This window comes from Triticum dicoccoides, chromosome 2A (genome assembly GCF_002162155.2).
Source record: "Triticum dicoccoides isolate Atlit2015 ecotype Zavitan chromosome 2A, WEW_v2.0, whole genome shotgun sequence".
Taxonomy (NCBI): Eukaryota; Viridiplantae; Streptophyta; class Magnoliopsida; order Poales; family Poaceae; genus Triticum; species Triticum dicoccoides.
Genome location: NC_041382.1, coordinates 730,201,393 through 730,210,946, shown reverse-complemented (window position 1 = coordinate 730,210,946; position 9,554 = coordinate 730,201,393).

Below are 9,554 nucleotides of genomic sequence, written 5' to 3'. Positions count from 1 at the left end.
CTTCCCTGGTTCATGGCGTTTATGAAGGTTAAGAGCAAACTGAAGCCTATGAATGATGGATGGGGGGCTTATGGATGAGTTTGTGTACATCAATTTAAGCGCGGAGCAACCAGATGTTTCATAGTCCGAAGGAAGGTAATGTTGATACGATTGTCCCTAAAAAACTTTGACAATGATATCTGGGTTAGAGGCTAAAACAAAAGGTTATAGGTATTTAGAGTAATGGGTGCTTGGTCGATCCATTTGGCTAGCAAAAAATTGATGTTCCCACCATTGCCTACTTCAGAACTTACTCCCTCACTGAACACCTCTTTGCATTGCTGGACCCGGTTCCATATCTGAGAACCCCTCTTACTAGTAGATAAGAAGAAAAGTTCGGGAAATATTAGCCTTGAGAATATGTGCCCAAATGCCAGAAATGATCCAAATAAATAGCTTAGGAAATATAAATGGAACGGGAGTGTATCTCGTGCATCGGGGCTTGTGGTGCACCGTGTGCACCCAACAACTATTGCATCTTTTAAATGTTCAAAAGAAGTCTGGAAAACAATTAGTACATTAATACGATATCAATCTATACTCAGTTTTCTTTAAAAAAATAACCTAGAACAAAATGAAAAATGAAAAATATTTAATCAACAGAGATAATGGGCCAAATCTAGACTCAATATATTATGCACTATTAAATGTTGATTTTGTACAGGGTGAAATTCTATTTGCCGCTCTGTGCGCTAAACTATCAACCTTCCGCACATACAAGCGAAGGAAGGACTAAACTGGGCCGGCCCATTTGGCGTTCTACAGATTACAGTTTTTGTATCCTTGTTCTATCCGGGTTTTCATATGTTTTGGCAACCTGATAATTTTTTGTTTATTTTTTCATGTTTTCTATTTACATGTTGATTTCGTGTTTTTTTGTTGCCTTTTTATATTTATTTATTTTATAAAATTTTCCAAAAAGTAGTTTTTTAATTCAATATTTTGGAAAATTATATGTCCTCTCAAAAAACGTTTAGAAACAGCATGTTTGGAAAAGTATTCATGTTTCCAAAAATGTTTACACAATTTTAAAAACTTCAGGCTTTCATAGACAATATTTTTTATGTTTTCCTGTTTTCAGAAAATATTCTCAATGTTTTTAAATGTTTGTATTTAAAAAAATACCCTTTAAAAATAATGAAAAACAGGGAAAACATTCGCTACAGTGCCACCTGCTCCTGCTCACTACAAGAAGTTCGCTTCAATACATCCCCGCTCGCTATAGTAGCCAGAGCAATGGGACGGCCCACCCAGGAGGCCCCCTCAATGTGCGGCACCGCGCCTATTTGACGCAAAGAGATCCCTGGGTGCACTGCGACCACGAGCACGGTGCAACAGATACTTCCCCGGGTGTGTCTCTTCGACACGGCCTCAGATCACGTGTTGGAGTAGTACATATTGTGATGCATACAAACCAAAGATGCCGAGACCCCAACGGGCTTCCTCTATTAAGGAAGCTCCATCCGCCGAACTCAAATCACCCAAAAGCTAGCTTTCTTTCTTAGAGGAGGTGTTCGCAGTTTGCCCCATAGCCATTTAGGGTTCCTTACATACGACGGTCGCCCCGCCGGAATCCACTAAGAAGGTGTTCTAGAGACGGGCCCTCTGCCCCTCCCTGCGTCGTATTAGTTTTGCTAGGGTCTGCACATCTCCGCCTTATGGAGAGGGGTTAGACATGGATGCATCACCACTAGCAGCGGAGGCTTTGGGTGATCGCAGAACAACCGAAGCTAGGAGTGAAGGGACCTGGTCAGGCAAAGAAACTGGACGATATCTTGTAGTGTTTGGGTATCACCGAGGAGGAAGATGACGCAATTGATATATCAGGACTGGTTGGATGCCTTACATGAGAAGCACGTTAGGCGATGATACTTAGGGTTTGTGTTCAAACCCCCTTTAGCCATATGACTTTCTATGCCGCCGTGCAAGTGTCATGGGGGTGTGCAAAGGAGGTCAAATCCAGACCTTTGGATGACTACATGTCCACAACGAAATTTATGTGCTTTTGTGATTGGAATACGGCGATGCATGTGGGGTCCATGGCTCTGAGGCATTAGGCGATGACAATGGAGGAATATTATGGTCTAACAAACATGGAGGCATTACCCTTGAGATTACCCATAGTGAGGAGTAACTTAGACTAGTAACATGCATATGTTACTGGTCTATGTTACTACCTCTATAGTGGGAAGTAACATATGTGTAGTGTAGGTTGTAGACTCATCTTGTATTGGTATGTGTAATGTCACCCATACTGTGAGTAACATACAATGTTACCACATGCATGCTTCTCTTTCCTCATTAATTACTTGTCATGTCATTTATTTTGCCGAGATATATGTGATGTTAGCAATTATGTTACTCTCACTATGGGTAGTCTGACTCGCTTCGGGTTTGGACTCGAATCGTGGGGTCCCAGATCTGTTGCTTAATGAACATGTGGTAAAAGCTATAACATCAAAGATGGGAGAAGTTCTAGAGGTTGAACATGGACTAAGTGGTGTTGAATATGAACAATTTGTTTTTTTAACATCAGTACAAACACAAGCGCTCATATACACGCGCATACACTCACCCCTATGAAGGCACATACACACACCCTACCCCTATGAGCACCTCCGAAAGACTGAGCCGACATATCATCTTGAGATTTACAAAGTCACCGTAGGCGCCTCGTCGTCGACGGAAACATCTCCTCCCACTGAATGCACATCGCCGAAAATGCTGAAATAAATCCAGGAATAAATGCGAGCACCAGGGTTTGAACTCTGGTGAGTTGGGGACACCACATTCCCTCTAACCATCCAACCACAGGTTGGTTCGCAAATACAAACAATTTGTTAGAGTGAGAGTTAATATGAAGATTGTTAAGCCCCTACTCAGGTTTGTGTCGTGTAATGTGGAAGCAGGCAAACCGACACAAATATTCAGAGTGTTGTACGAGAAACGGCCAGGTACCACGCCTGCTGCCTTGTCGCGTCCGCACGTTCCTCCTCGTAAATGATGACCCTTGAGCCCGAGGGATCTCCTACATTGCCGCCTCCGAGGTAGTGGAGGATGTGGCCCCGCGCCTTCATGATCGTGAGTGGCAACTCCTCCTTGACGGGGCGACTATTGTGGCATGGGGCGACCCGGGCCCGTCACTACGGGCATACCTATTGTGCGCCAACGGTGACATGGGCTCGTCCTTGATGCGTCGTCTGATCTGGATGCCATGGTTGCGCGGGGCGATGTTGGCTCCTCCTTGACGGGGCATCCGATCTGGACGCCACCACGCTTGTGCTGGGGAAGGGGGGACACGGTTTTCTCCTTGACCTGCCAGAGTGGGGACGCTGGCTCCCGCTTCATGCGGTAGCACGGCAGGGATGGTGACTCCTCCCTGAATCACGCCGCCAATGGTGGCACTGGCCCATTCGACGGATGAATTCTTCGCCAGTCAGAGCGGCCTCCGCGAGGAGGCATGTCCGCTATTGCTACTACAACGTCTAGCCCTCCTCATCGGAGGAGGAGATGACGATGTGCTTCTTGCCGGAGGAGTCGACCGTCATGGATGCCGAGGGGCCCAGAGAGTGAGGATGGGCGCGCCAGGTTTTTCCTGGTGAAGAACCACCACCATGACTGCCTCCGCTGCCGGTGCGAAGAACCATGACTTCGACAACACCACTGGAGTTGAAGGGGCTTGGAGAGGAGGTAGGGCTCCAAGAGAAGACAGTGTGGATGTGCATCATCGGCGCATGGCTTAAATAGCCGCGGCCAGCCATGCGAAGGGCTGATCATCCCTCTTCAATGCGGCGCAGTAGCCGAAGTTGGTTTCTCAGGACGCGACATCCACCGTGAAGCGGCGATGCCCGAGAGGTCGCATCCGTTAGCACTGCCCTCACGTTCGGTCATGTCACGCGACATCAATGCCGGCCGTTGGATACTCTAGGCCTGCATGAATGTAGCATGGCAAGCGGTGCACACATTTGATGGAAAATGCAAGAGAGACGGGTGGGTTTTTTTTGATGGGCCAGGTTAGTCAGACGCCGGCGTGGCAGCGGTGCAGACGCTCGTAAAGACCCCTAGTTTATCTCGGGTTTGCAGGAAAAAGTGCGCTTGGACCGGTCGGTCGACCGATGCATGCCCATGTTGGATGGCAAAACATGTTCGGACAACGTGATCTTGATAGTTGCAGGCAGTTTAAGGGTCTGTGTTGGAGATGCCTTGATGGTGGTGCATCATCTTCAGCTTCTCGTGCGCTCATGGAGGATAACGGGGCTAAGAGTTTCTCTAAGAGTTGCTCTAAGAGCATCTATAGCTGGGCGCCTTAAACCTGTCTCAAACTATCGGGTGGACGGACCGGTCACCGACCACTAAGAAAAACGACCCATCTGCGCATCTCAAACCGGCCTCAAACGCCCACTTTGTCCGGCATCCCTCATATCCGGGCCAAAAATAGGCCGGGTATGGGGCGTCTTAGGCATGTTTGCCACACCAGCCCGGCTCATCGTCGACCCCAACCCTGTCCCCACAAGACCCCCAATCCGGAAACCCTAGCTCACTTCACTCCGATATCACTCCATCGCTTCTTCTCCCATGATCTGATTTCAGCGATTTGGATCCAATGCGACGACTCCAACGAGCATGTCGAGCTCCAGCATTCGCTCCAGCTCTGACATCGACGTCGATGAGGACCTAGCCCTCCACATTGCGCTGGAGTTGTCCAAGGTGGACATAAGGGGCAGCCCCAGATCTGCCTCCTTCTATTCCTTAGGGCCCATCACCCGACGACGCAGCGCCGGCGGCGTCGCCGTCCTGTCCCGCCCGTTGTGCAGCTACGGTCGATTTGCTTCGAATCTCCTTCATGTACGCCGCCCACCACCACCACCTAAAGGAAATATGCCCTAGAGGCAATAATAAAGTTGTTATTTTATATTTCCTTATTCATGATAAAGATTTATTATTCATTCTAGAATTGTATTGATCGAAAACTTAAATACATATGTGAATGCATAAACAAATACCGTGTCCCTTGTAAGCCTCTACTAGACTAGCTCGTTGATCAAAGATGGTTAAGGTTTTCTAACCATAGACATGTGTTGTCATTTGATAACAGGATCACATCATTAGGAGAATGATGTGATGGACAAGACTCATCCATTAGCTTAGCATATTGATCGTTCAGTTTATTGCTATTGCTTTCTTCATGTCAAATACATATTCCTCCGACTATGAGATTATGCAACTCCCGGATACCGGAGGAATACCTTGTGTGCTATCAAACGTCACAGCGTAACTGGGTGATCATAAAGATGCTCTAAAGGTATCTCCAAAGGTGTTTGTTGAGTTGGCATATATCGAGATTAGGATTTGTCACTCCACGTATCGGAGAGGTATCTATGGGCCCTCTCGATAATACACATAATAAGAAGCCTTGCAAGCAAAGTGACTAATGAGTTAGTTGCAGGATGATGTATTACGGGACGAGTAAAGAGACTTGCCGGTAACGAGATTGAACTAGGTATGAAGATACCGACGATCGAATCTCGGGCAAGTAACGTACCGATGGACAAAGGGAATTACATATGTTGTCATAACGGTTCGACCGATAAAGATCTTCGTAGAATATGTAGGAGCCAATATGGGCATCCAGGTTCCGCTATTGGTTATTGGCCGGAGAGGTGTCTCGATCATGTCTACATAGTTCTCGAATCTGTAGCGTCTTCACGCTTAACGTTCGTTGACGATATAGTGTTATATGAGTTATATGTTTTGGTGACCTAATGTTGTTCGGAGTCCCGGATAAGATCACGGACATGACGAGGAGTCTCGAAATGGCCGAAAGATAAAGATTGACATATAGAACGATGGTATTCGGACACTGGAATAATTTTGAAGTGCACCGGGTACTCATCGGGTCACCGAAGGAGTTCCGGGCACCCCCGACAAGTGTATGGGTCTTATGGGACAAAGGGGGGGATAGACCAGCCCACAAGGGGGCTGGTGTGCCCCTTCCCTTGGCTGGCCGACCCTAGGGGAAGGAAAGGGGAGGGGTGGCCCCTCCTGCCTTTCCCTCCTCAGGAGAAAAAAGGAAAGGGGGGGGGGGCACCTCCTCCTTCCTTCCTCCCGCACTCCAAATAAGGAAGGGGGGCCCGAGCGCCACTTGGGGGGGACCCCAAGTAGGATTCGGCCTACTTGGGGGCGCCTCCTGGCTGGTCCCTCCACCCCTACCTATATATATGTGACGCCCCCGATTTAATCGTACACTAATCATACACGCAAACGTGTATGATCAAGGTCAGGGACTCACGGGAAGATATCACAACACAACTCTACAAATAAAATAAGTCATACAAGCATCATATTACAAGCCAGGGGCCTCGAGGGCTCGAATACAAGAGCTCGATCATAGACGAGTCAGCGGAAGCAACAATATCTGAGTACAGACATAAGTTAAACAAGTTTGCCTTAAGAAGGCTAGCACAAACTGGGATACAGATCGAAAGAGGCGCAGGCCTCCTGCCTGGGATCCTCCTAACTACTCCTGGTCGTCGTCAGCGGGCAGCACGTAGTAGTAGGCACCTCCGGTGTAGTAGGAGTCATCGTCGATGATGGCGTCTGGCTCCTGGGCTCCAGCATATGGTTGCGACAACCAGGTAGAAGGGATAGGGGGAAAAGAGAGAGAAAGTAACCATGAGTACTCATCCAAAGTACTCGCAAGCAAGGAGCTACACTACATATGTATGCATTGGTATCAACTGGAATAAGGCTATCATTTGTGGACTGAACTGCAGAATGTTGGAATAATAGGGGGATAGCTAGTCCTTTCGAAGACTACGCTTCTGGCAGCCTCCGTCTTGCAGCATGTAGAAGAGAGTAGACTGAAGTCCTCCAAGTATCATCACGTAGCATAATCCTAACCGATGATCCTCCCCTCGTCGCTCTGTGAGAGAGCGATCACCGGTTGTATCTGGCACTTGGAAGGGTGTGTTTTATTAAGTATCCGGTTCTAGTTGTCATAAGGTCAAGGTACAACTCCAAGTCGTCCTGTTACCAAAGATCACGGCTATTCGAATAGATTAACTTCCCTGCAAGGGTGCACCACATAACCCAACACGCTCAATCCCATTTGGCCGGACACACTTTTCTGGGTCATGCCCGGCCTCGGAAGATCAACACGTCGCAGCCCCACCTAGGCACAATAGAGAGGCCAGCACGCCGGTCTAAACCTAAGCGCACAGGGGTCTGGGCCCATCGCCCATAGCACACCTGCACGTTGCGTACGCGGCCGGAGAGCAGACCTAGCAACCTCCATTACAAAGGAAGTCATGTTACGCGGTCCAACCCGGCCCGCGCCGCTCAGTCACTGGCGTCATGAAGTGCTTCGGCTGATACCACGATGTCGAGTGCCCATAACTGTCCCCGCGTAGATGGTTAGTGCGTATAGGCCAGTAGCCAGACTCAGATCAAATACCAAGATCTCGTTAAACGTGTTAAGTATCCGCGAACATCGACCAGGGCCAGGCCCACCTCTCTCCTAGGTGGTCTCAACCTGCCCTGTCGCTCCACCTCAAAGTAACCATCAGGGGCCGTCGGGAACCCAGGCCCACCTCTACCGGGATGGAGCCACCTGCCCCTTCAGCCCCCATCTCCGAACAGTATCACAGGTAATGTAACTGTGTAAAGTATATCGTATATGCCCGTGATCACCTCCCGAAGTGATCACGGCCCAGTAGTGTAGCATGGCAGACGGACAAGAGTGTAGGGCCACTGATGGAACACTAGCATCCTATACTAAGCAGTAGGATAGCAGGTAATGGTAACAACAGTAGTAGCAAGGACAGGCTATGCATCAGGATAGGAATAACGGAAAGCAGTAACATGCTACACTACTCTAATGCAAGCAGTATAGAGAAAAGAGTAGGCGATATCTGGTGATCAAAGGGGGGGCTTGCCTGGTTGCTCTGGCAAGAGAGAGGGGTCGTCAACACCGTAGTCGTACTGGGTAGCAGCGGCATCGGTCTCGATGTCTAGCGAGAGAAGAGGGGGAAGAAACAATAAATATAATGCAAGCAAATGCATGACGATGCATGACATGACAAAGCGTGATGCTAGGTGCGCCCTAACGCGGTATGAGGTGGTACCGGTGAAGGGGGGTAACATCCGGGAAAGTATCCCCGGTGCTTCGCGTTTTCGGACAGATGAACCGGAGGTGAAATGTTGCAGTTTCACTATGCTAGGGACGCGTGGCGGACGAACGGGCTGCGCATCCGAATTCGTCTCGTCATTCTGAGCAACTTTCATATACAAAGTTTTTTCATCCGAGTTACGGTTTGTTTACTATTAATTTTCTAAGTTTTAAACATTTTCTAGAATTTCTGAATTTATTTTAATTCGAATTAATAAACAGATAAATTGTTATGGGTACACAGGAGTGTACCCATCAACATGTGCATGTGTATGAGATGTGGGGCCCTATTGACTGCCAAGTCAGCAGTCAACAGTCAAAGATGAGAGGGTTGACTGGTTCAACTGACATAATGGGCCCACATGTCATTGAAAAGTGCGTTCGATCTTATCCACAGAAATAGTAAAAGGGGCGGTCCCACCTGTCATAGGGACATTTTGCTTTAACAGATTAGTTAGTAGATGGGGCCCGTTTGTCATAGTCTCAGGTTAATTAAACATGGTTAATTTGTTTTAACTAAACGATTAGGTTAATCTAATCCAGATTAATTAAGTTAATTAATTCTTAAATTAATTAATTAATTAATATTTTAATTATTATATTTTTTTGTTATTCTTTTTCTTTCTTTTTTTAACGTTCTGGTGGTGGGGGCCCCATGTCAGTGGCCCAAAGGCCATATCGGTTCGGGCCAAGGGGCGCCAGGAGCGGGCGCCTGCCTGTAGGGAGCACGGCAGGGCGAAACCAGTGGCCGGGACGGCCTGCAGGCGGCGCGCGCGGTCCCGCGTGGAGAGGGACTGGCCTTGGCCAAGCCAGATGGGCGCGGCCCCGGTGCGCTGGTCGCGGCGATGGCGGGGTCCAGCAGGGAGGCGAGCGGGGCATGTGCGGGAGGGGGCAGGAGTGGCGCGGTACGCGCGCGCGAGCGATGCACGGCGAGGGAGAGGCGAGCGCGAGGAGGGGACGGCCGCGACGGCGGAGGTGGCTCCGGCAGGGAGCAACAGCAGGCAGTGGTCGCTACGGAGCGGGCAAGGGGCGGGGCCGCAGAGTGAGGACGGCGAGCGCGGGAAGCGGGGCCGTAGGCGGAGCGCGACGGAGATGGGGGGAGGGCGAGGCGTGGGGCGCGTCTCCGAGCGGCGCGACAAGCAGAGGGCCGCGACGGGCGCGGCGCGGGCGTGCACGCGGTAGAGGAGGCCGGGGCGTCGCAAAAGGCGCCGGCGACAGAGGGAAAGGGGGAGAGGAGGGGTCCTCACGGTGGGTCGCAGGGGACAAGGCAATGGGGCTTGGGGAGGATGACGGAGACGACGAGGTTGACGGGGAGGCAGTCCGGCGTAGTCGAGCGACGAGGTGCGGG